This window comes from Theropithecus gelada, chromosome 15 (genome assembly GCF_003255815.1).
Source record: "Theropithecus gelada isolate Dixy chromosome 15, Tgel_1.0, whole genome shotgun sequence".
In the NCBI taxonomy this organism is placed as follows: Eukaryota; Metazoa; Chordata; class Mammalia; order Primates; family Cercopithecidae; genus Theropithecus; species Theropithecus gelada.
In genome coordinates, this window is record NC_037683.1 from 60,058,995 (window position 1) to 60,086,399 (window position 27,405).

Here is a 27,405-nt window from a genome sequence, read left to right on the forward strand (position 1 = left end):
AGTTGCTTATCAGCTTAAGGAGATTTTGGACTGAGACAATGGGGTTTTCTAAATATACAATCATGTCATCTGCAAACAGGGACAATTTGACTTCTTCTTTTCCTAACTGAATACGCTTTATTTCTTTCTCTTGCCGATTACCCTATCCAGAACTTCCAACACTATTTTGAATAGGAGTGGTGAGAGAGGTCATCCCTGTCTTGTGCCAGTTTTCAAAGGGAATGCTTCCAGTTTTTGCCCATTCAATATGATATTGCCTGTGGGTTTGTCATAAACAACTCTTATTATTTTGAGATACGTTCCATCAATACCGAATTTATTGAGAGTTTTTAGCATGAAGGGCTGTCGAATTTGTCAAAGGCCTTTTCTGCATCTATTGAGATAATCATGTGGTTTTTTTCTTTGGTTCTGTTTATATGCTGGATTATGTTTATTGATTTGTGTATGTTGAACCAGCCTTGCATCCCAGGGATGAAGCCCACTTGATCATGGTGGATAAGCTTTTTGATGTGCTGCTGGATTTGGTTTGCCAGTATTTTATTGAGGATTTTTGCATCAATGTTCATCAGGGATATAGGTCTAAAATTCTCTTTTTTTGTTGTATCTCTGTCATGCTTTGGTATCAGGATGATGTTGGCCTCGTAAAATGAGTTAGGGAGGATTCCCTCTTTTTCTAGTGATTGGAATAGTTTCAGAAGGAATGGTACCAACTCCTCCTTGTACCTCTGGTAGAATTTGGCTGTGTATCTGTCTGGTCCTGGACTTTTTTTGGTTGGTAGGCTCTTAATTATTGCCTCAATTTCAGAGCCCACTATTAGTCTATTCAGGGATTCAACTTCTTCCTGGTTTAGTCTTGGGAGAGTGTAAGTGTCCAGGAAATTATCCATTTCTTCTAGGTTTTCTAGTTTATTTGCATAGAAGTGTTTATAGTATTCTCTGATGGTAGTTTGTATTTCCATGGGGTCGGTGGTGTTATCCCCTTTATCATTTTTTGTTGCGTCTATTTGACTCTTCTCTCTTTTCTTCTTTATTAGTCTTGCTAGCAGTCTATCAATTTTGTTGATCTTTTCAAAAAACCAGCTCCTGGATTCATTGATTTTTTGGAGTTTTTTTTTGTGTGTCTCTATCTCCTTCAGTTCTGCTCTGATCTTAGTTATTTCTTGCCTTCTGCTAGCTTTTGAATGTATTTGCTCTTGCTTCTCTAGTTCTTTTAATTGTGATGTTAGTGTGTCAACTTTAGATCTTTCCTGCTTTCTCTTGTGGGCATTTAGTGCTATAAATTTCCCTCTACACACTGCTTTAAATGTGTCCCAGAGATTCTGGTATGTTGTATCTTTGTTCTCATTGGTTTCAAAGAACATCTTTATTTCTGCCTTCATTTTGTTATGTACCCAGTAGTCATTCAGGGGCAGGTTGTTCAATTTCCATGTCGTTGAGCAGTTTTGATTGAGTTTCTTAGTCCTGAGTTCTTGTTTAATTGCACTGTGGTCTGAGAGACAGTTTGTTATAATTTCTGTTCTTTTACATTTGCTGAGGAGTGCTTTACTTCCAATTATGTGGTCAATTTTGGAATAAGTGCGATGTGGTGCTGAGAAGAATGTGTATTCTGTTGATTTGGGGTGGAGAGTTCTGTAGATGTCTATTAGGTCTGCTTGCTGCAGAGTTGAATTCAGTACCTGGATATCCTTGTTAACTTTCTGTCTCGTTGATCTGTCTAATGTTGACAGTGGGGTGTTAAATTGTATGGCATATTCATTAGCAAGGGCTGCCATAACAAAGTGTACCATAGACTGTGGGTGGATTAAAAAACTGAAATGTATTATCTCACAGAATGGGAGGCTAGAACTTTGAGATCTAGGTGTTGGCCAGGTTGGTTCCTTCTGAGGGTTATGAGGGAAGGACCTGTTCCAGGTCTTTCTTTTTACTTGTCATTGGCTGTCTTCTTCCTGCCTTCACATTGTCTTCTCTCTATACATGTCTGTGTTCAAATTTCCTTTTTTTCTAAGGACAGTAGTCATATTGGATTAGAACACCCTAATAACCTCATTCTATTTTAATTACCTCTGTAAAGACCATATCTCCAAATACAGTTACATTCTGAATTACTGGGGCTTAGGACTTTAGCATATAAATTTGATGGAGTGGGGAGGAGAGGGACACAATTCAGCTTATAACATAGAGTATGTGAATTATATCTCAATCAAACTGCCACAAAAAGAAGAAAATTTCACCTAAACTTTGAGCCTGCTTCTTAGATAGGACTGACCTGGATAAGAAGCAGTGAAGTAAGGAACACACTTGTTTTCCATAGAGCAGTCCTTTGTGGCTTCTGTGATTGGTCTGGGATCACTTTACTTCTAAGTCCAAAAGTGTACAACTACAAGAATGCAGTAGGAATAAACCAAAGTTCATAAAATACAGCCTGTAACTTGAATCCAATAACTGACATTTCACTTGGCCTATACCATATTTTCACAATTTTTGAATATAATCTCTGGATTAAATGCATTCAGGCATATTCCAGCTTGCCGTCCCCACCATTGCCTACTGTCTCATACTTAGCATGCTTTGCTCATTTGTTAACTGCCTGAAAATTTGAGCTTGAGGCCTCAGGAACAAACACATTGACAGACTACATCTCATGGCACATTTAACACATAGCATTGTTATTAAAAATGGCTGTTTTGTAACTTCCTGATTAAAAGTCACAGTGCAGAGGGACACTTGCACAAGAGTTCAGATTCAGACTTACTGTGTGGATTATGTTTGTTGGACTGTATGCAGCAGTTATAAATATAGGCAAGATCTAAATCTGTAAAAAATTCAGTTACGAAGGGAGAATTGGGTAGTTGGAGGTTTCAGACATAAGAAAATGATTATCCTTTAATCTGTAACTCTAAAGGTCCTTAAAATGAGAAACTAGCATACATTCGAGACATTTTCCTTCTGTAGTTTAATAAATCATATGTATGAGCAAGTAGTAGAGGACTTTGTTGTGGTAGAGCTACAAATATTTGGATATACCACGGGTTCCATTATTTTTCTTCAACAGAGAAATTTCATATGATAAAAGACTTACGTATCAGGATTAGTTTTCCCTGGTGGTTTTCAAAGTTAAGTGCACCAGCATCACCTGAAAGGTTTTTAAAAATAGATTCCTGGACTCTGTCCCCAGAATTTCCCACACAGTTAGGTTTAGGGTGATGCCCCCAAATTTGCATTTTTAATAAGTTTCTAGATGATGCTGATGCTGCTGGCTTGGGACCATGCTTTGAGTGTCATTGATCTACACAATGAATGTGAGCTCTGTCCCTTGACTTCAGCTCAAATATACCCTCAAACTAATTTTTAAAACTTTTGAAAAATTCTGGGGAAGGAGTGTGACCGGTTTGTCAGTGCCCAACCCTTTGATCAGTGAGGCAGGTGAGTCTGTCTGGGGAAGCACACAGGGCAGGCACACTTAGCAGGCTAAGACAATGTCCACCACGTTCTTTCTTTCATTAGGGGAGAATAGAGTTTTTAAAGAAACTATTTTTTTCTTTAGTGTTACAGAATCATCTGCTTATTTTCTGCGTGATAACATAGTTTGAGATTGTCAGATTCAAGGGCTTGATCAAATGATTAGTGATGACTAGACTTCTGTGTTTGGCATTGTGATCTAGGAAACAAAGCATGGACAGATTACATTTGTGAAACATGTGATGCCCTGCGTGGGTCTTAAAAATGAGCGGGAAAAACCCAGGAGAAATGGAATAATGCTACTCATTTGTTCTTAAAAGCTAGGCCTTATTTTATGATAGAGTAAAATTGTTTTTGTAAATTTGGACTAATCTCAAAATTGTATTTCTTTAAAAATTTGGCAATGTCCACTGAAGGTTTGTTTCTATATCTCCTGAAAATGCTGAAAGTAATAATTATTGATATTCATTCCACATTTTTGCATAGGTGGTTTGTACATGTTAATTATTTTGACCCTTACAACAACCCAACCAGGTATCATTATCCATAATTATCCAATAATATTATCTATTACTATCCTTTATGTAAATTGAGGCTTAAAGGGTTCTAGTCACTTCCCCATGGTTACACTTCCAAATCTGACCTGCTTCAGGTTGGGTTTTTTCCTACTTTTCCATACCTCTTTCACATGATTTCAAAACTGTTGTACCAGGTAGTTACAACAAGGAACTAAGGACATGAGAACAGTAAAGCAAAATAGTGATCCTTGAAGTTCTCAGAGATTTGTATTTCCTTGGAAATAGAGATAAACATTGGGATTGTTTTTGAAAAGCATAAGGCTAATTGTTGGGGAAAAAAGAATAACACAATTTATATATTTTGTTACTTTTGCCCAAATTTTTAAACCAAATTTTTGTTACCTTGCCCACATTTTGAGAGCAAAAAACTGCCAAGAACTGTGAGGAAGAAAAAAAAACACACTCTGAAAAAAAAGATACTTATGGCTAAAATTTTACAACAGGATAAACTTACTTTTGCACTAAATCCTCAACTTCAAAGTAATCTGCTATGCTATTTCATTTCAGCTCATGCGTCCAAGTTTGCATTTCTTCTTTTATAGTTCCTGACTTTAGGTCAGATAAAAGCATATATTATTTTTTTAAGACTGAGAAAACTCAGTGGCATTTTCCCTGCAAAACTCAACCACAGTCTGACTGAGGGTGATGTCAACTCCCAATTAACCAGACAGGAATAATATTTACTGTTGTTAAACTTAAATGTGTGCAGACCATATCCTGTCCTTTAAATGACACACTCCAGTAGTTAATTCGTGCTGATGTATGAAAGACGTAAGAAAATAGCCACATGTCACCTTCCATTTGCATGTGAGCATGAATGTATAAATCCATCTTGTGTCTGCCTTAGTTTCTTTGCTAGGTGATTCTACTTACAGTCCTACAGTTTCTCGGTCCAAAAGCATCAGGATCCAGCTTTATTCCTTTTATTCTCTTCCATGCTATGTCCTATCTATCAGCATATCCTGTCAGCTTTAGCTGAAAAATATATTTGAAATTTGACCATTTCTCATCACTTAGCTGCTTCTCTTTTGGCCCAAGTCACCATCACCTCTCATTTGGGTCATTGCAATGACTCCTGACTGAATTCTCTGCCTCTGCCTTTGCCTCCTTGCAGTTAATTTCAACAAAGCAGTGGCTCCTGTTTATCTCTTTGAGCTCCTCTCTATGCTCCAGCTATACTGGCCTCCCTGATCTCCATGCAACCCTTTCCCTCACCTTCTTCAGGTTGTTGCTCAAATGCTGACTTCTTTTCTATAAAGTTTTCCTTGACCACCTTATTTAAAACTGACCCCTACCTGTCTCCCTGATACTCCTTTTTCTACTTTATTTTCATTACTCTGGTCATCATTTTATATACTTGACCTATTCTAAGTATTTTTTTAAAACATCTTTCTTCTTCCTCTGGAACATAGGCTTCATGAGGACAGGGACTTTTTGTTTATGTTCATTGTTGTATCCAAAGTGCCTAGGATTGTGCTGGACGTATAGTAGGCTCTCAACAAATGCCCGCTAAATTGAATGCCTTTCAGACAAGAGTTACTTCCCACTGCAATTAAGACACCTGAAGTGAATATTTATTTTGGAATAAAGCCAGAGATTAAAATAAGCTTCCTCCCATCTCCCCTGGACTAGCAAGGAAACTGACTGAATATGACATGATGTGGTGTGGGAAGGTCCAGTGTGGTATTCTAGAGCAGGACAACAAACACTCAGGAACACTTGTGGGAGAAATTATACTAGTCCATCTGCACCCTGTCGTCCCATCTCTGCAATGCATTTATGAGTTGGATGGTTAGATTAATGGCTTTAATCAGATCATGAAAGACAATGAGTTTAAAATTTAAATGGATTTAGCCATATCTCTGTCTTTGGAGAACTATTTTTGTACTAAGCAATCAACTGGTCACTGATGGCACTGATTCAAAGGTGGTATTAAACACTGGGCATCTGATTTAGATCTAGAGAAACTGAGAAGAAACCATCCCTGACAATGCAATAGCATGTGAGTAAGATGTAGGTAAAACTGTGATTTCCCTAAGCAGAAGTCTGTATGTTAGTTTCATGGGTACATCTGTGCTGTGCATTCTACCCACCACAAGGTCCTGAGCTGCCAGCTGTAGCCCATGACTGCTAAGTGCCAGCTTTCTTGATCCTGTTGTAAATTGTCACAATCACCTAATAGGACATTTTCTCTTTTAAAAGAGGCATGAGTTTTTGTGCTTCATAACTCCTAACAGACATGCCAAAAAGCTTAATAAATTATGCTGAATCAGAAGCAACATGGACTGCCAATTCACACATGTCAAAGGTTTCTTAGCAGTACTCAAAGTTTGCTTTGACTACCAAAGTCTATGATGGTGTGAGTTTCCAGCATGTCTGGAATGAAAGATCTGGCAGAAAGTTATTTGTTCTCTTTTTCTTGACAAATTTCCCCCCTACATTTTCCTGACTCTCCTGATGCTCATTATGCCATGCCTCATCATGTTTAGACCAAGCAACATCCCACATGCTGAAAAAAAAAATACAATTTTAAGAAAAGTAGAGGTATCTGTGTAGAGCTTGTCCTGAAAACTCAAATAAATAGCTCCTAGGTACACAGTTTGTTATGGTCATGGGTGCTACCACTGAAGACTTCTGCAGTGCTCACTCTACTGGGCTATTCATCTAGTAGTGGAGTCAGGCATTAAATCAAATTGGTGTGATATTGATGGAAAGCCAAGAGCTAGAACTGTGGAATAAGAGAAGAAAAGGTTAGGAAGAGTCATGCGTGTATGCCTAAGAAAGAATGACAAAACCAATAGGAATTCTTTTCTAGAAACATTAATATAAATAAGTTTTTGATTACTTGCCCTTGTTAAGTGTCCTGTGAATTGGCCCGCCTGTCCTCTGGCTCCATTATCCACCTTTTCTACCCTGCTCTGTGCTCTGTTCTCTTGTTAAGACCCTGCCTGATATAGTAGTTGGTACCAAGAGTAGCCTTATGAGACAGACATTCTGGAGAAGATTCTGAAACTATGGTGACTTACATGTTTTATGCACACATGAATAAACTCCTTGCTAGATAGAAATTGCAACCTGTTAATGGGTGACAGGTAGCAGTGCCACGATTTCTAAAGTTATCATTGGTGATGGTGTTAGGTGATGGAGAGCAAGGTTTTGAGTGATCACATACAGGTGGCATCTGATTGCTATGCAATAATGGTGGTTACAAAGGTTATAGACAGTGTGTCAACTGTGTCTGACTGTGTTAGAGAGCTTATTAAAAGAAAACAATAAGTTTAGGGCCTTGAACTGAAAACTGAAATCAGGAATCAAAAACAAAACTTTTATAACCTCATAAATGTGGGTATGTATGAGCTCAGCCACATCACATCAACAACGCTGATCTGGCTATGACCATTGCTGTAGCACAGAGGCCAATGATGAGTCCCTGATACAATATGATTCCTGGGAAAAATAGCCGACCACTTGGAGACGGCAGAGATGTGTCCACATGGAACAGAGATGTATTCTAAACTCAAATTTGCCTTCCACGCTTGCAGTGCTTTTGCCCAGACCACTATTCCTGGATGATAGTGTGCCTTATTCACTGTCATCATATCCTTCTTAATAGGGCTTTCATCCAAGGAACTTATTTTACAGCAAAAGGAATGACAATGTGACAATACTCATGGAACTCACTGGTCTAAGGACAAACTGCATCACCCAAAAGCAAACCAAAGTGGAGAGGAATGGTGGCAGTAGAAGCGATCTGCTTGAGGTGCAAGGAATAAGGGGATGAATTGCCTGCTGAGAACTAGAACCAACTAAAAGCCCGTTGCTTTTCGTAAACACTAGGTGCTTGCAATCCTAAACAACATCAGTGAAAAGAGTCTGTCCTCAAAGGTTACTCCTTCCTCTTTCCCTTCTTGGTTCTCCATTGAGCACTAATTAAGAGAATTCTTCACCAAAAATAACATGCTACTGTCTGGGCTATGGGGTTTCAAAAAAAGTTTTTCTGTAGAGTCTTTTTCCTGTCATGAGATAGTCTCTTACATTCCTATACATTATGAAGTAGAAAGCTTTACATCTGTACCTGATGATTGCACTTTGAAAGGAATCAATTGGAGGTGCAAGTGTATTATAAATAGGGTGGCAGCATTATTCCTGGAATCAGATTCAAATCATTTAGTAAGAGAGTGAGAACAACTCCAGGTTAAAATGTTGGAAGCTATTGTTGAGTAAGAACCAATCCAAGAATGAGAGAGGTAAATATGAAATTATAAGATTAAAAATAGAGAATCATTTTTTAAATTTGTGTCCTTCATTTTGTCAGATAGGATGCAAAAACATTTATCTGTTCTGTTTAATACTGAGGACCTAACAGATTCTTCAGGTGTACCAGATATTACAAACAATTTTCAGAAAGTCATTGGCAAAGGATGGAAAGGGGGAGTAAAAAATAAGATTAGGTTAGAGGAGAGGAAAGAAAAGTCTAGCAGACCTGTGATATGCCAGAACCCATCTGGATTTCAAGGCTTATTTCATCTTTTTGGTGCTCCAGGCATGGTGCTTATGATCTTTTCAATGACTGCTGTAGTGAACACTCTTTGTCCTGCCCAGGTGCTTCCCTCTCCAATTCCTTTCACCAGCACTATGCCCTGTCCCCTCAGCTTCTATATTCTCTTTTGCTAAAGGCTCTCTTGCCTCTGCAGAGGACTGTCTTTGGATATATAAACTGTCTCACCAGTGAGGGAAGTGCCTGAGAATATTCCTATCCACTGGCTGACAGCTGGTGACTGACTGATGGAAGGGTATAAAAGCCTGACTTCTTTGCCTCAACAAGTGGGGCAAACCTTGCCATGTGATTTATACTCTAGAACTCCCCACAGGATTAGGCTGAGATTGGGACTTTATCTGCAATTGCAGCCTTGCTTGGCTTCTTCCTCTTCCCAGGCTTGTCCTGACTTCCCCACTACTTCTTTCAAATCCTTATCATTTTCTCCTAGGGATCCTTCTGTAATAAACCACTTGTTCATGAATCTTCATTTCAGGTTTTGCTTCTAGGAAACCTGACCCAAGACAACTAATAAAAATATTAGACTGCTAAAAACAAATTGGCATCAAAATAAGAAAACTACCACACTGAAATACATACATTAAAATAAGTAAAATAAATAAAGCTACCAAATGAAAGAAATGTCTACAAAATTTGACAATATATCAAAGCATCAGGTGTAGCAGAATTTAGTCAATATAATTACATATACTATATTTAATCTATGTGAATATATTTTAATATATTAACTGTCATTGGGAATGTCATCTTCAAAGGCAAGAAGGCCACAGCCCTACCTAATTTTAGGAGCTGGTAGAGAAGGGCAGTACCCTCTTACTGACATTACTAATAGAAGCTAGGCATGGTGGCTCACATCTGTAATCCCAGCTCTTTGGGAGGCCAAGGCAGGAGGATTGCTTGAGCCCAGGAGTTAGAGACCAGCTTGGGCAACATGGGGAGACCCTGTCTGTAATAAGAATAGAAACATTTGCCAAGTGTGGTGATACATGCCTGTGGTCCCAGCTACTCAGGAGGCTGACGTGGGGGGTTGCTTAAGCCTGGGAGGTCAACACTGCAGTAAGTCATGATCATACCACTGTACTCTAGCTTGGTCAACAGAGAGAGACCCTGTCTCAAAACAACAACAAACAAAATAGATCTTCTCAGGAAGCAGGGACCGTCTGGGTTGGGAAGACCAGACATTGTCCTTGAAGAAAAGATTCTCTCTTTTCAAATGAGAGAGACCGCCTATGGCTTGTGGTTATCTGAAGTCTACTAATAGGAAAAAAAAAAAGACCTTTTAGTCTACAATTGCAGATCAAAGACAAACAATAGATCTACAAATACTTCTTGAGAAGTATATCGAGTGTGTATAGAAACATATACAGTCACACTAAAGTCTAATTGGTTATCCATCAACTTGGGTAGATAAACCAAGTCATATCCTTGCCATTTTTAATTGAGTTGAGACAAAGGCTGGCAGGCAGACTGGAGGGAATTGAATCCTTGAAAAAGAGGTGGTTGTAAGAAAATGGCACTTGCAGGGAGGTTGTGGGGCATTAGACAATCTCAAAACGATTATTCTTGAGCATGGTCTAGCTTTTCTTCAACTGAGTAACAGTATTTTGGAAACTATCTCTAAGGAGAGTCAACATTACCTCTAAGATAAGTCAGTACAATGACAAAACTGTAGCCTTCTTCTGTTTCCTAATTTGGCCCTTATTTTGTTAGATTAATGATGTTAGACTAGTTTTTTTTTTTTTTATACCTTAAGTTCTAGGGTACATGTGCACAACGTGCAGGTTTGTTACATATGTATACATGTGCCATGTTGGTGTGCTGCACCGATTAACTCGTCATTTACATTAGGTATATCTCCTAATGCTATCCCTCCCCCCTCCCCACAATAGGCCCCAGTGTTTTATGACCCCCTTCCTGTGTCCAAGTGATCTCGTTGTTCAATTCCCACCTATGAGTGAGAACATGCAGTGTTTGGTTTTCTGTTCTTGCGATAGTTTGCTGAGAATGATGATTTCCAGCTGCATACGTATCCCTGCAAAGGACACGAACTCATCCTTTTTTATGGCTGCATAGTATTCCATGGTGTATATGTGCCACATTTTCTTAATCCAGTCTGTCAATGATGGACATTTGGGTTGATTCCAAGTCTTTACTATTGTGAATAGTGCTGTAATAAACATACATGTGCATGTGTCTTTATAGCAGCATGATTTATAATCCTTTGGGTATATCCCCAGTAATGGGATGGCTGGGTCAAATGGTATTTCTAGTTCTAGATCCTTGAGGAATCGCCACACTGTTTTCCACAATGGTTGAACTAGTTTACAGTCCCACCAACAGTGTAAAAGTGTTTCTATTACTCCACATCCTCTCCAGCACCTGCTGTTTCCTGATTTTTTAATGATTGCCATTCTAACTGGTGTGAGATGGTATCTCATTGTGGTTTTGATTTGCATTTCTCTGATGGCCAGTGATGATGAGCATTTTTTCATGTGTCTGTTGGCTGTATGAATGTCTTCTTTTGAGAAGTGTCTGTTCATATCCTTTGCCCACTTTTTGATGGGGTTGTTTGTTTTTTTCTTGTAAATTTGTTTGAGTTCTTTGTAGGTTCTGGATATTAGCCCTTTCTCAGATGAGTAGATTGCAAAAATGTTCTCTCATTCTGTAGGTTGCCTGTTCACTCTGATGGTAGTTTCTTTTGCTGTGCGGAAGCTCTTTAGTTTAATTAGATCCCATTTGTCAATTTTGGCTTTTGTTGCCGTTGCTTTTGGTGTTTTAGACATGAAGTCCTTGCCCATGCCTATGTCCTGAATGGTATTACCTAGGTTTTCTTCTATGGTTTTCATGGTTTTAGGTCTAACATTTAAGTCTCTAATCCATCTTGAATTAATTTTCGTATAAGGAGTAAGGAAAGGATCCAGTTTCAGCTTTCTACTTATGGCTAGCCAATTTACCCAGCACCATTTATTAAATAGGGAATCCTTTCCCCATTTCTTGTTTTTGTCAGGTTTGGATGTTAGACTAGTTTTTAGAGAGTCTTTCAGCAGGATGCTCAGCTAGAAACTTAATTAAATATTAATAATATTCACCCACTTAATGCCAGAACTGCTTCAGGCATCCCAGCTGCAAAAGCTTCCTTTAGGAACAGTGCTCAATTTGTGGTTGTTCAAATGTGGTCTACAAATTATTTTCATTGGTCTTTGAACTGGAAAAAACTGAGGCCTAAACATTTGTTTCAGGCATTGTAAAGTTTATATGAATGCAAATGATTTTCTAGATATTTTTTTCTTCTTTTGCACAAAAATAAGGTCACTTGGGATGCATTGTATTGATTACTGATATAGGCTTTTTTAAGATTATGAAAAACATCATTTTCAGATGTTCTTGAAGTAGAGCCATTCTCCAACCAATCCTTCTTACATCAGCAAGTTCAGGATGTTTTTTTTTGGTATGTCTTCTTATCCTGTAGGTCACATTGCTTTAGGGCTTCCCACTCGTTGAAACAATGGGTTTCGGTGCCTCAGGGAAAAGGTGTCAGAACATAGTCCCCACCAGAACACAGGGGAGTCCTTGCCCAGCTTTGACTATCAAATTAGATTTTAGCTTGCATCTACAACTTGAAAACAGGTTCAAAATCCAGGCTTTGTCAGGAAAAGAAGTCACATTTTTGTAGCATACCTAGACTCAAATCTGGTGGACTCCTAATGTTTCTTCCGTAGTGCAGAGTGCAGGACAGACAGGATGTCCCTTCCATCGATGATCCTCTTCCTTAGACTTGCTGAATAGAGAGCAGACGCAGTGAGGAGCAGTGCCTCTCAAACTATCTGTGGGAGAAATAACTTTTAAAACGTTTCTAACACATCTTGTTCTATTGAAAGAAATAAAAATATTTCACTCCCATAGACACTTCTTCCATGTATTTTGAGACGGCTGTTCAGAGGGCCTGCAAACGGAAGTAGCCTTGCAAAGCTGTTTTGTGGAGATTTGCATCTAAAGAGAAAATTTACGTTGATGCATCCAGGCTTTCTCTGAGACCTTCCCTTGACCGGATCTAGGAAAGATTAATGAGAGCCTGATACCTTTAAAGGTCTGAAAGAAATATTTACCATTTATTCTCTTGGAGGGATATTTATTACCTGTGAGGTTTCACCTAGGTAACAAGACCATCTTTGCCAGCCAAGTCCCTCCTCTCCATCTTACCTGTCTTGCCAGTAAATCCTGATTTACCACCATAACCTTTTTGGTCATGCTTTGAGCCTTCATTCTTTCTGTAACCTCAAGATGGTAAGTAAGCTTTTGCATCCCATTGAGGGGTTGTAGGAGTCACTCTGTGGTTCTCTCCATGTACATGTTAATAAATTTGTATGCTTTTTCTCCAATTAATCTGCCTTTTGTCAGTTGATTTTTTTTAAGCAAAACTTTACAGCAGGGGCCCCAACCCCTGGACCACAGACAGGAACTACTTCATGGCCTATTAGGAACCGGGCTGTAAAGCAGGAGGTGAGCAGCAGGCTAGCGAGCATTGATGCCTGAGCTCTGCCTCCTGTCAGATCAGTGGTGACATTAGATTCTCATAGGAATACAAACCCTATTGTGAACTGCACATGTGAGGGATCTAGGTTACACTCCTTATGAGAATCTAATGCCTGATGATCTGAGCTGGGACACTTTCATCCTGAAGTCAACCTCCAACCCCAATTTGTGGAAACATTGGCTTTCATGAAACTGGTCCCTGGTGCCAAAAAGGTTGGGGACTGCTTCTTTAGAGGCTGAAGAGGAGGTTTTCCCTTGGCTCCCACACTATAATTTAAAAAATACAATAAAAATGAGTTATGAGAAAAATTAAATAGAAAAACAAAGACACATAAAATAAAAGTCTAACATTTTAAATCACATTTGGTAGATATGAAATTATCCTGTTAAATTGTATCTAGAAATTTACTCTTGATTTTTGTGTGTATCTTACTGTGGGCCAGTGACAGTCCATGGCCTGGCATTATGTTGGGTAGTACTGGTGTAGGGAAATTGAAAAGCCAGAAATCTGCATCCTCTATTTCTAGAGATGTTGGAGGAGAAGAGAGAAAAAGAGCAAGAAGACAGAATACAAGGCTCATGTACTCTTTCTACTCCACCAAACTGGCTTTGTAGAATTCTACCTTGGTGACTTCTACTTCCTTCATGGCCAAGGAAAATGCCACACTTCATTGTCTGAAGGTAGCAAGGAAGGCAGATGAAGAAGTCAGGGATGCCTGCATGTTCCTTGCAGAGGCTGAAGGAATCTGATTTGTGGGCAGTGAGTTACCACTGAGCCTTGAGGCAAGGCATCAAGTAACTGGGTTGGGTAGCCGAGGCCAAGATATAAATGAAGAACATGCCACAGTCTTAGAGGGGTCTGCAGTATCAGTGTGATCCATGGTGAAGCTAAATCACTCAGACGCAGTTAGATGTGACTGAGAGAGGGACTATTTGGAAAGGGAGAGCAATCCAAAACAGCCTTGCCTCAGCAGAGAAAGGAGAGGACAACACAAAGTGTGACTTCAAGGGCACTGCTCTCCTAGAGTATCATGAGGTCATGTAAACCCCATACCTTTCCTCTTCATCCAAAGGTGTTCTTGGTGAGGAGCTGGGCAGGGGTAGATGGAATCTGAAGTACGGAGCCTTTTACCTAAAAAAGATTAAACAATTACCAAATAGACTATTTATTGAATCAGGCTATATTTATGAAGTTGAACTAAAGTATAGTGTCCCCATCCCTGGTAGTAAGGAAAATATAATAGGTCACAGAGAAAATAAAGAAGTTATATTTTATCTTCATATCTGGGATATAGTGTTTAAAACTGCAACCATTACTTCCAAAGAATATGCACACCTGTGAACTGGAGAAGCAAGCCCTTGGTAAATTAACCATCCTGTTCCTACCCTGACATGTTTCTTTGAAGGAATGTAGAGACAATAACTTTACTCACAGTTGTATCATTCCTGGGATAGGCCATGTCAGCAAAGAGTTCCAATGTCCTACTTCTGTATAATTTATTTTCCTTAAGAATGTCTGAAAATGATGGTAAACTCAAGGAAAATAAATCATCTGCCTTCTAGTCAAGTCATCTGCTCTTCCTCATGCCATTCGTTTAGAGCTTGCCTAGAAGTGAAAGTACATTGATAAAAGGGAGAGAAGACTAATTTAAATTTCCAAGGACTTTGTAGGCCCTTAAATGACACAGTCAAAACCTCACCCTTAAACAGAAAACAAAAGAAAGTATATCACATTACCAAAGGATCCAGTTTCTCGATTTAGTAAATGTAATTTTTAGTGAATGGCACATGTCTTCCCAACCTTCAGGGAAAAATGAGGGCTCACTTTTTTTTCATTATCAGCTTCTCTCAAGAGTATATTTAAAAAGTAATCATTTTATAAAATTGTGTGGAAAAGTTGAGAGAGACATTCTAAAAAATTATTTGACATCTAGAACTTAGAGAAGTATAGTCAAATAACTACTCAAACATCAAACAGACAATATTTAATAAGGTTTTCTAGTACAGTATATCTCAAAATTCAATTTACAAAAGAATCATTTGATTCAGTAGTCTGAGATGGGACCCAAGACTCTGCACTTCTACAGGTTTCCAGTTGATGCTAACGCTGCTGGTCCAGGAGCTACTCTTCAAGTAGCAGAGTGTAGAGGAGTCTCTAATTTTTTCATAATGCTGAGCTACTTTTCGAAAGTTTAGACTTCTCTGAAATCTAAAATTGACCAGTGCAGTCAGGGGTCCTTGACACAACAAGTTCTTGAAGAGAAAAGGAGATACACTTCATTTCCTTATCTGTCAATCTTTGTATATTGTTTGGAGACCTTCTTGAGGAAGGAAGGGCTGAACTTTAATTCTGTTACTGTATTTCCTCTGCCTCTACGTTCTCCATTATCCTAAGATTGATTCTGCTGATTTTCTCCATGGTCATGTTAACTTCCTTTCCATTTCTGACCTAGGTAATTACAGAAAAGCAGTTAATTATAATAGATCTGATTTCAAAATTTTAATGCCTCTTCTTCATGAAGGAGGCTAGCTGTCATAGAGGTCTATATCTCACTGACAGATCTTAGAACAGTGACCGCTTTTAAAGTATCTTAATATATATTCTGTGACTCACAATGTTCAGTAGTTTATTTTGAATTCAAGTAATTTTACCTGACATAGTTTTTAACTTTGCTTTTTTTTCTAGAAATTTCAAATACATATTGCTATAAATAGTGGAATGGTTGCTTAATTCATTCAATCACTTATTAATTCATTCCTATTTTGTTGAGAAAACAGTGTATGTTAGGAAGTTGGGAGAAGAAAAAGATAAGAAATGGTTTGGTTTATGTTCTCAAGGAATTATTTATTCTGAGATTAAATTTCAGCTATAAATGTAACTGAAAACCTTTAAAGTTTTGGTTTGAAAAACATGTTTATTTTCCTCACATGGCAAGTCTGGTAGTGTGCTATATTAGCATTTGTTTCACACCTTGGGAGATCAGAACAGAGATTTCTGCAATGTTCTTGGCACTTTCCTTGTAGTTAGCTGATGGCTGTTGAAACTCCAGCTCTAGCAATTGTGTCTATATTTTTTAGACAGGGGGAAAGAAGAAGACAATAGTGTTTATTCCAAGAAAAAAATGTCAGAAATGTGCACTTGATTTCTGCTTACATTCATTGGCCAGACCTGTGTCACCTGACCTATCCTTAGCTGCAAGAAAGATTATGAAATGCATGCGTTTTCTGTTTGTTTTGTTCTGTTTTAAGCTGAGCACATTGAGCTCTCCAAGAAAATCATTAATTTAAGAAATGGGGAATAGATACTAGGTAGGCATGTAGTTGTGTCTACCCAAGAAACTTAATGGGATATGTTATCAATCCTGCTTATCTTTTCTTCTAAGAAGTATAGAAGATTTACTCAGTGCACATATGCCAAAACGCATCTTTCTAAATTCCCTCAATTAGAAAATGAAGACTCACTTTTGAGAATTTTGACCTGCTTAGATCATCTGCTTGAATATTTACCAGAAAAACATTGAAAATGTTACATGCGTTCCATTAAGGAGGTTTGTTTCATTGTGTATCTGCAAGTTCAGGCAGTGTTTCTCTTTTAAATTGCTGGTATTGGTGGCAGTTTTTATCTGTCCATGACTGAACATAGATTATTTTTATAAAATTCATCTATCTTCATGCAGGCCTGTGCATTCCACAAAAGAAAAACTTGATATTTTGTTTTCATTTTACTATGGATATTGTTTATTCTCTCTGTACTGACCTGGACATAAAACAATAGAGAGATTTATGGATTTCAAGGGCATGCACTTGTTGATGTTTTACTCTACAAATTACAAACCAGTTAAATATATTAGAAAGCTCTGTTCTATATTTCTCCTTCATTAAACCATAATATTAACAACTTATCGCTTTTCCCTTAATAGTATGTTTCTAACTGGCTTCAAAGTCAAAAATAGTTACTGAGAATTTTTACTAGGTTGGATATTTTTCTGCTATAGCATTTGATGATTCAGCAACTGTGTGATTAAAACCAGAAAAAAGCAGGAATGGAGAGAAAATGGCATGTTGAGCCTTGATTTATAGTTAAGTAAGTGCCAAGTCAGAGCAAAATTTATACTTACCTGGAGGATGGTCCTAATGGCTTCCCCATCTATCTGGCCATCTATCCATCCATCCATTGATTCATTATTCAACAGATGTTTATTGGAGGGTAAGCAATGATGAATAAGACAAAATGTTCCCGAAGAACCTAAATCCTAATAGGAATGATAACATAAACATACATTCCTTATAAAAAAGAAAGAAATTCTTGAAGTTTGGGTTGAGGTGTCAGGGATGGTGGTGGAACATGGCCAGAGAAGGCTTACAATGATAGCGGTACAGAGCTTTAAGCCTGAAAGATTTGAATATATGGACATTGCGAGGTGAGGTGGAGGGGATGTTTGCATTTTAGTCAGAGAAAACAGAATAAGCAAACATCATGAGTAAAGAAATGGTACAATATGTATAAGAAACTGTGGACTATTCAATTTGGCAGGAGCAAAGAACTTACAAAGGGGAGTAACCAGAGATGATATATATCTATTACTTTCTCAGGAAGATCTTCCCTGTGTGTCTCCAAGGTATCCAGGGCCTATTGCTGTCCTCACATAGTATCCTGTGCTTATCTCCATCATAGCCCAACAACTAAACTATGGCATAAAAGTCTGCATGGGCAGTGTGTTTCAATCTGCAAAGTTGTAGTTTGAAATCATTTCATCCATTTTTTACAGTTAATATTCATTTCGGTTTACCTACCTATTTATTTTTTCTTGTGCTCTTTGTATCATCTTATATGATTAACCTTCCATCTGGAGTAATTTTCCTTCTGCTTAAAGAACTCCATTAAATATATTATTTCAGTAGTGGCAACAAAATTCTTTTTCTTTTATTTGTCCAGACATTTTCATTTTGTCCTCAGTTTTCCTAGATGAAAAATTATAAATTGACAATTACTTTCTTTTAGCACTTTAAGAATGTCATTTTATTTTCTTCTGTTGTTCAACATTTCTGTTGAAAAATTTGAAAAGTCAGCTGTTGGTCTTTTGTTATTCCTCTGAAGGTAATAATATTTTCCTCTGAATGGTCTTAAGATTTCTCTTTGTTTTTGGCTTTCAGTGGTTTGTTTTATAATGATGTCTGTAAGCATGGTTTTCTTTGTAGTTATCCTGCTTGGGGTTACTTACATTTCTGGTGTCTTTCATCAGTTTTGCAAAATTTTTGCCCAGTATTCCTTTTCTTCTCCTTTAGGAACTTCAATTACACATATGTTGATCTTTTCTGTCAGTCTCAGATGTCCTTTATGCTCCTTTTTGTTCCTCCTTTTGTCTTGCTTACATGAATTTTGATACTTTATATTGAACTCTGCTTCAGGCAATTGCTTCTGCATTCTGCTGTCTATGGTATTAAACCTGTTTCTTGAATTGAATTTTAATTATGGTTATTATATATTTAAAGTTATAATTTAAATTGCCTTTTATTATAGATTCTAGTTGTCTAGTAGAATTTTATATACTTTTAAATCTGTTTTCTTGAAAATATTAATCATAACTTTTAAAGCCTGTGTTTGATAACTTCAGTATCTGTATTATTTATTGATCTATTTCCATTGTTTATTTTTGCTCTTTGACTTCAGTAATGTGATTCTTTGTACAGATATACCTGTCAATTTGGATTGAATGTTGAACATTGTTTATGAAAAATTGTTGGAGATGTTAATTTTCTCCAAAGAGAATTTAATTTTCTTTTAGTAGAACAATATAGTACCAGCTGGATACCTCGGTTCAGTTAGGGAACTAATTGATTTGAAACTAGATTTCACAATTTGTGAAAACTGATACGTTTATAATTTGTCTTTATTCCTATAGTCTAAGCCTTTAAGGCTTTTGGGTGAAATCCTGGAATATCTATCAGGCGGTATTTCCTTGACATGGTATGAACTTCATTTTTTTGTCTCCTATCACCAATGCATAGCTTAGGGATTAACAAATGTTTTAGAAATGAAATTGGTGCCAAATGTTGGGCTCACTTTTCTTAGTTCCTTCAGTAATGACTAATCTTTGTAGTCATGAAGTCTAAGTTTTGATCTCCCCCACAGTGAGACCGCCACAGAGTTTAAAACATGACTTTCCCTGGCTTTGGCGCACTGAGCTGTGAATCAACAAATGCCCAAGAGAAAAAAGTAGCAGCAAATATAGACTTACCACAATGAATTATTCTTCCCTCTGCATCCTCTATTCTTGGCTGCTTTGAATGTTCTTCAGTGTCTTCAAACTCATAGTTAAGTTTTAACTGCCAACTCATTGTAAATGTGAGTGGACAAGCTATGCATACTCCATACTACGAGAGGAGCAGCAGATTTCCTATGGCTGCTGATATAAAGCCTCACGGCATTTGGCATTTTGTGCTTGTACACTTCACTTCTGAAATGTTCTGATCAGAATAATACTTTCTTCACCATTTAATGACATTTTAAATACATATGGAGGTAGTTCCCATAAAACTGGGAGGAAGTGAATGAGAATTCCTTTCTTTAATTTTTTCCCACCACTTTCATTTAAAGAAAGTAACAAATACTGTAAGATGCTATTTAAGACAAAATGGGGATAGATAAGTAAAACACAAAAAGCAGTTCTTCAATCTTGGATATGCGTTTTCTTTTTTAAAATAGATTTCTATTATTTTTTGGTATCCTTCCTTCAATATGGAGGGTAAAAGTTCTTATTTTTCAACGCTAGGAATTTATCAGAGTTCTTATGTGAAAATTTGTGATAGTTTTGCCAAATCAAATTTATTTTCGGAATATGCGTTGCTATGAGCTGTTTTAATTTTTTTTTTTTTTTTTTTTTTGAGACAGAGTCTCGCTCTGTCGACTAGGCTGTAGTACAGTGGCACGATCTTGGCTCACTGCAAGCTCTGCCTCCCGGGTTCAGGCCATTCTTCCACCTCAGCCTCTGGAGTAGCTGGGACTACAAGCACCCACCACCACGCCTGGTTAATTTTTTGTATTTTTAGTAGAGACGGGATTTCACCCTGTTAGCCAGGATGGTCTCGATTTCCTGACCTCATGATCTACCCACCTCGACCTCCCAAAGTGTGTTTTAATTTTTAAATAACTTTTAGGGGTCAGTTTTTCATGTTGCTAGTTTTGATTCCAAAAATAGCCAGGCAAGGTGACTCACGCTTATAATCCCAGCACTTTGGGAGGCTGAGGCAGGTGGATCACTTGAGGTCAGGAGTTCAAGACCAGCCTGGCCAACACGGTGAAAGTGATAAGGGGTCCTTGCTCCCTGAATGCCCAAGATGGTGGCAGGCCACTTCCAAAATGGCTGGGGCCCACTTCCAAGATGGTGGCAAGCCTCATGTTCTCTGACCTGGGGTTCTTGGCCTCACGAATTTCCAGGAATGAAATCTTGGGCCATGCAGTGAGTGTTATAGCTCTATTAGAAGCCGTAGGTCATGGAAGAGAACAGTGGAACTCAGTGACTAGTGTTCAGCTCGATTAGGAAGAACCCGGGCACTTAGCCGTGCAGGAACAATGGCAAGCCTTTAGCCCGACTGTGAGTGGCAATGGACACCTCGCTGGATCAGGAGCACAGAGAACACCCTGCCAGATCCGAAGGGATGGAAGTCAGTTGTGGGTCTGCGGAGGGGGCAAACAGCAGTGGTGGACAGTGAGGGAAAGCTCTGCTCAAGCTGTAACAAACATGGACCAGAAGAGAGTGCAGTTGCAAGATTTAATAGAGTGAAAACAGAGCTCCTATACAAAGGGAGTGGACCTAAAGAGGGTAGCCATTGCTGGCTCCAATGCCTGGGTTTATATCCTGATCATTGTCCCTTCCGCTGTGCTCTCAGGCAATAGATGATTGGCTATTTCTTTGCCTCCTGTTTTTGCCTAATTAGCGTTTTAGTGAGCTCTCTTTCCTACCTGATTGGTCGGGTGTGAGCTAAGTTGTACGCCCTGTGTTTAAAGGTGGATGTGGTCATCTTCCCAGCTAGGCTTAGAGATTCTTAGTCGGCCTAGGAAATCCAGCTGGTCCTGTTTCTTAAAACCCCATATCTCCTAAAAATGCAAATAATTAGCCTGACATAGTGGCGCGCCTGTAATCCCAGCTACTTGGGAAGCTGAGGCAGGAGAGTTGCTTCAATCCTGGAGGTGGGGGTTGCAGTGAGCAGGGATCGCCACTGTGCTCCAGCCTGGGCCACAGAGTGATACTCTGTCTGAAAAGAAGAAGCAAAAACAAAATTAGTACTACTTGGGCATCATTTAAGATGCAGTACTTTCTGGGGTTTGTTTGAGACAGGGCCTCACTCCATTGCCCAGACTGGAATGCAGTGGCGGGATCTCAGCTCACCGTAACCTCCGCCTCCCAGGCTCAAGCAATTCTCCTACCTCAGCTTCCTGAGTAACTGGGGTTGCAGGTGCGCGCCACTACCCACCAGCTAATTTTTGTATTTTTAGTAGAGACAGGGTTCCACCATGTTGGCCAGGCTGGTCTTGAACTCCTTACCTCAAGCGATCGGCCCTCTTCAGGCTCCCAAAGTGCTGGGGTTGCAGGCATAAGCCACCGTGCCTGAGCAACATGCAGTACTTTCTTTAAAGGATTTTATTGTTTTAATAAACCATTCCAAAATGGAGATAATAATTGTTTAATTCAGCCTTGTTACTTGCTATAAATACCAGCTGCTATAATGGTAGGTATTTCCATGTAGAGGGTTTATACCAACTGTAAGAAAAAGATTTTAAGAGGTGTATAAGGCAATCTGGAAGTATAAAACAACACACAATGGCTTTAAAAAGTCAGAAAATTTAGTTCATCTATAGCTCACAATTTATATTTGTTTCTGCCTGATAACTGTAGATTTAGTTTTTCTTTTATGTAATCAAAATATGTATTTAAAACCAAGAAAGCCAGGATAATGCCCATTAGTTGAGGATTAGAAATAATCTAAAAATTTCCAGGAGAGGAGCAAATATTGTTTTCAAATTTTACTAACTTATGTCAAAGGAAATAGCTACCATTATGTTTCCTACTGATGTGTAACAGTAGTATAACAATATGACATGAGGCATAAATGCATCTTTAATATACATTTTGCATTTGGTTTATATGGAATGCTAACTTAAGAAATATGATCGTAAAAGTCTCCTCTTAACCTATCTGTTAATATATTCTTATTTCTTCTTCTTCAGATGTTTTCTTCCCACTGGCATTCTTACTCTGTGAGTGGTTTGCCATCTCTAGTTTATCCTTTACTTGCTTCGTTTTACCTCTCAACGTGTCAACCGCCAAGTTCTGCTAGTTCACCTCACACTCTTCTCACTTCTCGCAATCCACACTGCTACTTCCTTAGCATAGGACATCATTATGTCTTCCTAAGATAACCACAATAGCCTTCCACCCGGTTTTTTCTATTCTTACCAGTTCTCCACTCAGCACTCCAGTGAGCCTTTCAATGCAGAACTCCTCTTCTTAAAACAGGCCAGTGGTTCCCCATCTCATCACTTCAACACCCCAAATCTCTACCAGCAAGCATTATCACTCCAGCCTCACCTCCCACCCTTTCTACCTCAGACGCTCTCCGTTCCTCAAGCATATCATGTTCTCTCTCCCTTTCTCTCTCATTTTTTTTTTTTTTTTTCTTGAGACAGAATCTCACTGTCACCCAGGATGGAGTACAGTGGTGTGGTCTCACTGCAACCTCTGTCTTCTGGGTTCAAGCAATTCTCCTGCCTCAGGCTCCTGAGTATCTGAGATTATAGGCGCCCCCCTATCTCCACGTCTGGCGAGTTTTTGTATTTTAGTAGAGCCAGGGTTTCACCATGTTGGTCAGGCTGTTCTGGACTCCTGACCTCAAATAATCCTCGTGCCTCAGCCTTCCAAAGTGCTGGGATGACAAACTGCCTGCCCGACTTTCTCTTTAATCTTAGGGCCTTTGAAGATATTCTTAGTTTAGAGCCCTTTGTGCTGAGCCCCTTTCACCTTCACCTAAGTCCTTCTCACCTTTTAGGAGTCATCTTGGACATCATTGTGAAGTGTTATTCAACCTTCTCCCTTTCAAGTCTGAGTTAGTTTTCCCTCATTTGTGCTTTGACTTCAACCTATACCTATGTTGCATTGTCTCATATTCACTAGTGGGTATCCCTCATTAGACAGTAAATTCCATGATGCCAGGAGCTGTGTTTAATTTGTTCACGGTTTTAAACTGAGGGCCTAACACAGTGCGTGGCATATTAAAAATGCCCAACAAAATTTGTTGAATGATGTGTTTTTGCTATTTGTTGTATCTTTTGTCTGGGACATATTAGGGCCCTCCTTTTATCTTCTATTTTAACAAAATTAGAGGTCCCTTGTACTGAGCCCCATTTATAAAGTTCCACATTACAGCAACGTTTACTCTTACTGGTCACTAGGTCTACATGGTCCATTGATTATTATAAGAACCAAGAAAAGGGTGTGGCTGGACCCACATAAAAGTATTAAAAACCTGGGTGTGCAAAAGATTACTCAAGGATTCTAGTCTACCAAGTAGACCCTATATACCTATGTTCTACCATATATATCTGAGGAATTCTGGACAAGTAACTACTACTCTCTAGATCTTATTTGAGGATGTTATTAGTTACCAAAACATACTTCATAAAATACTGATCCCAAAGGGTGTTCCAGGGAAAAGGTTCCCATGAGCACATACATTTGGAAAATGCTGTGTTCTTTAACCCTCTAGGAAATCACAGTTTTGTTAGTACATTAAGGTTCTCAGAATTCTTGCAGTAAAGCAGTCCTTTTTCTGTCAAATGCCTAATAATAATCTGTATAACATGCCTTCAAAAGCACCAGACCTAATCTCTAACATTAACTGTAATTTCCGTAGAACTAAAAGTCTGGGTTCAGGGCTATGAAACATGTTGGGAGGATACATACATTTTGCCTTATATTAATATAAAAATGAAAGCTGGGGATTTATTAGGAGAAGCATTGCTACACATTTCCTAGAAATATTATCAGTTCTGGAAATGTATGAGAGACCACTAAAATGGGAGAATGTTGCTAGTGTTGGTGGTAGGTGGGTGACAAGATTAAAGAAGATGAGTGACAAATTTTTTCAGAGTTAACCCAGCCATCAATAGAGCTGTCAGTTAGAATAGTTACGGGTTCAAACTTTGAGAGGTTTGCTCTGCTCTTTCTGAAATTTGAGCGTTAAAGTAATCTGATGAGATATCTGGGTGAGAAAGAAGTGAACAAAGTTTGATCAGATGAGATGATAAGAGACAGAGACAATGTTGTAAATCCTTCCAACTTGTGCTAAAATGGTCTGAAGCTATGTAAACATAGACTTTTCCACAATATTAATGATCAATAATTTTCAAGTTCATATCAGGCTGATAGTTATCTGTTCAAAGACTCATCAGTGTAGATGGTGCTAAGAACAATTTAATATACTCTCTCTATATAAATAATATTTTGTTAGCTTTCTTTTAATATCTTTTATAAAGGAAAATTTTAAACACAACTAAGAGAAAAGAGTATTATAAACACCTGATGTTATTAATCTTCCTGACAATAAAAGCACATTATGAAAGTATAATGTGAATATGGTCAATACTGCAGTGGATCAGACAATCTCTCAGGTCCCCTCCAGACTGAGTATTCTAAGTTATATTATTAAGTTTATTTTTTAATCCATATTCTCTCCCTTGTGGGTACATATTATTGAATCCAAAGCATAATTTCCTCAACTGGAAAAACGTATTACAGAAAAATTGACCTAGCCTTATAAACTCAGGATAACAAAGGAAATTTAACTTGACCTGAAAAGGGGTTATGGAGAGGAAGAAATAGAATGTCTTATGAGCCCCCAGTACAAATTCCATAAGAACAGTGTCCCCCCTTTCCAGATTATTGTTGTTTCTGGCCTGTCAAAGAGTGACAAAGCAAAATTATTGAACAGTTTCTGGATAAAATACTTTTGGGGGATGATGACACTGCTGCTTCACCTAATGAATACTGGTGACATTGCCATCTTCCCACAAAAATGTTTCTGTCCTTCACCTAAGTAGCTCTCTCTAAACCATCAGTCCCATAACAAGTTCCAACATGAATGTTGGTTAATATTTTCATTTACATTAATTAGCAAGATGAAAGTGAAGTAATGAAGATGTAAGTCAGAGCCTCACTTTATTGGTTAATAAATTATGTCAGTGACTTCTTTGCTGAATCAGATACTAATTCTTGAATATTGAAATAATATTTTCAAATTATGTTGTTTTTAACAATGTAACCATTACAGGCATGACATACTTTTTAAAGTGAAATTCTCATTATTAAAGTTTTCTTTATCTCTAACATTAATATTATACATTATATAATGTATAATATGTATAATGTATGTACACATTTTATATATAATGTGTATATACACACATATTAGGTATATATTATATATACATTTATATTAAGTATATATTATATATACATTGTATATATGATGTACATTATATATGTATAACGTATTATACCTTATATATGTATAATTTTGTATGTTATACAATTATATGTATAATTATACACTTAATTAACACATATAATACATATAATTAGCATTATACACTTAATAATGTTAATGTTAATGTGTAGGCATTCTTAAGTCTACACAACCTATAAAACAGTAAGTCAGGAATAATGATAGTTCCTACCTCAAAGTGTTGTTGTAAATATTAAATGAGTTAATTCATGTAATTTAATATTTACAACTCTTTGAGGTAGGAACTATCATTATTCCTGTATTACATATGAGAAAATTGAGGTGGAAATAGATTAAGTAACTTACTCAAAGTCATTAAGCTAGCAAATATCAGAATTTGAATTCAAACCTAATCAAATGGCTACAGAGTTCATGTTCTTTTTTTTTTTTTTTTTTGAGACGGAGTCTTGCTCTGTCACCCAGGCTGGAGTGCTGTGGCCGGATCTCAGCTCACTGCAAGCTCCGCCTCCCGGGTTCCCGCCATTCTCCTGCCTCAGCCTCCGGAGTAGCTGGGACTACAGGCGCTCGCCACCTCGCCCGGCTAGTTTTTTTGTATTTTTTAGTAGAGACGGGGTTTCACCGTGTTCGCCAGGATGGTCTCGATCTTCTGACCTCGTGATCCGCCCGTCTCGGCCTCCCAAAGTGCTGGGATTACAGGCTTGAGCCACCGCGCCCGGCCCGCCAGAGTTCATGTTCTTAAGCATCATCCTATACTGCTGTTTTGGGCAATTTCAATACAACTCTAATCTTAAAACTCATTTTAAATTATTCCTTTTGATGGAATCTCAATCCTGCTTGTCTAGCTCAGGATTAGTTCCTTCGCATAAGAGCTGAGTTCAGAAGATCTGCATGTGGACATGGGAGATGTCAACATGGGCAAAGTACTTATTTATTGTTGTGCCTTTAAAATATTTAATAGTATTTTTAGCATTTAATTTTGGATTAAAGTAATATACATTTAGGAAAAAAACAACAATGACAGCAACAGTAGTGATTACTATGCAACAGGCAGATATGTCTACCAGAATGTCATCTCAATGAAGGTAGGGGCTGGTGTAGCTGATGCCCTGCTAAATATTGAGCACTCACATAATGCCTGGCACATAGATGGCACAGAGTAAGCAGTTGTTGAATAAAAGAATGGACAAATGCATGACCTATATACGTTATTTCCTTTAATCCTCAATATTCTTCTAAGGAAGGTGTTATTAGTGTTATTGCAGATGAGAAAACTTACATTTGCCCCATGTTACATAGGTGGTAAGCCAAGATTCATATGCAGGTCTGTCTGATTCCAGTGCTTCTGCTCTTAGTAAGTATATCATGCAGTCATGATACATAGCAAGAAACAAGTATAACAAAGTCTTTTATAAGCACACTACTATAGCAGCTGCTTAAGTGTAGCGTTCAGGGAATGTTGAACAAGAATTCTTCAAAGTACAAGTGGTCACTTAGACAAGTCTTACTGTAGTTTAACAAGCACCTTTCCTTTCTGTTACTCTACTTTGGAAAATGTAAGAGGCTATGTAAACAGAGTTCAGAGGTTTTTTTTTTAGTTCTAATTAACTCAGCAAATGTATATGAGATCAGATCATTTTTCATATTCAGATATTTAAAGGAACTATCTGTTCAGCTTGCATGTTTCAGTAGCTCATTGAATTTTACTGATTTCTTATTCACTAGTGATATTTGCTGAATTGTTCTCACTGCAAGTGA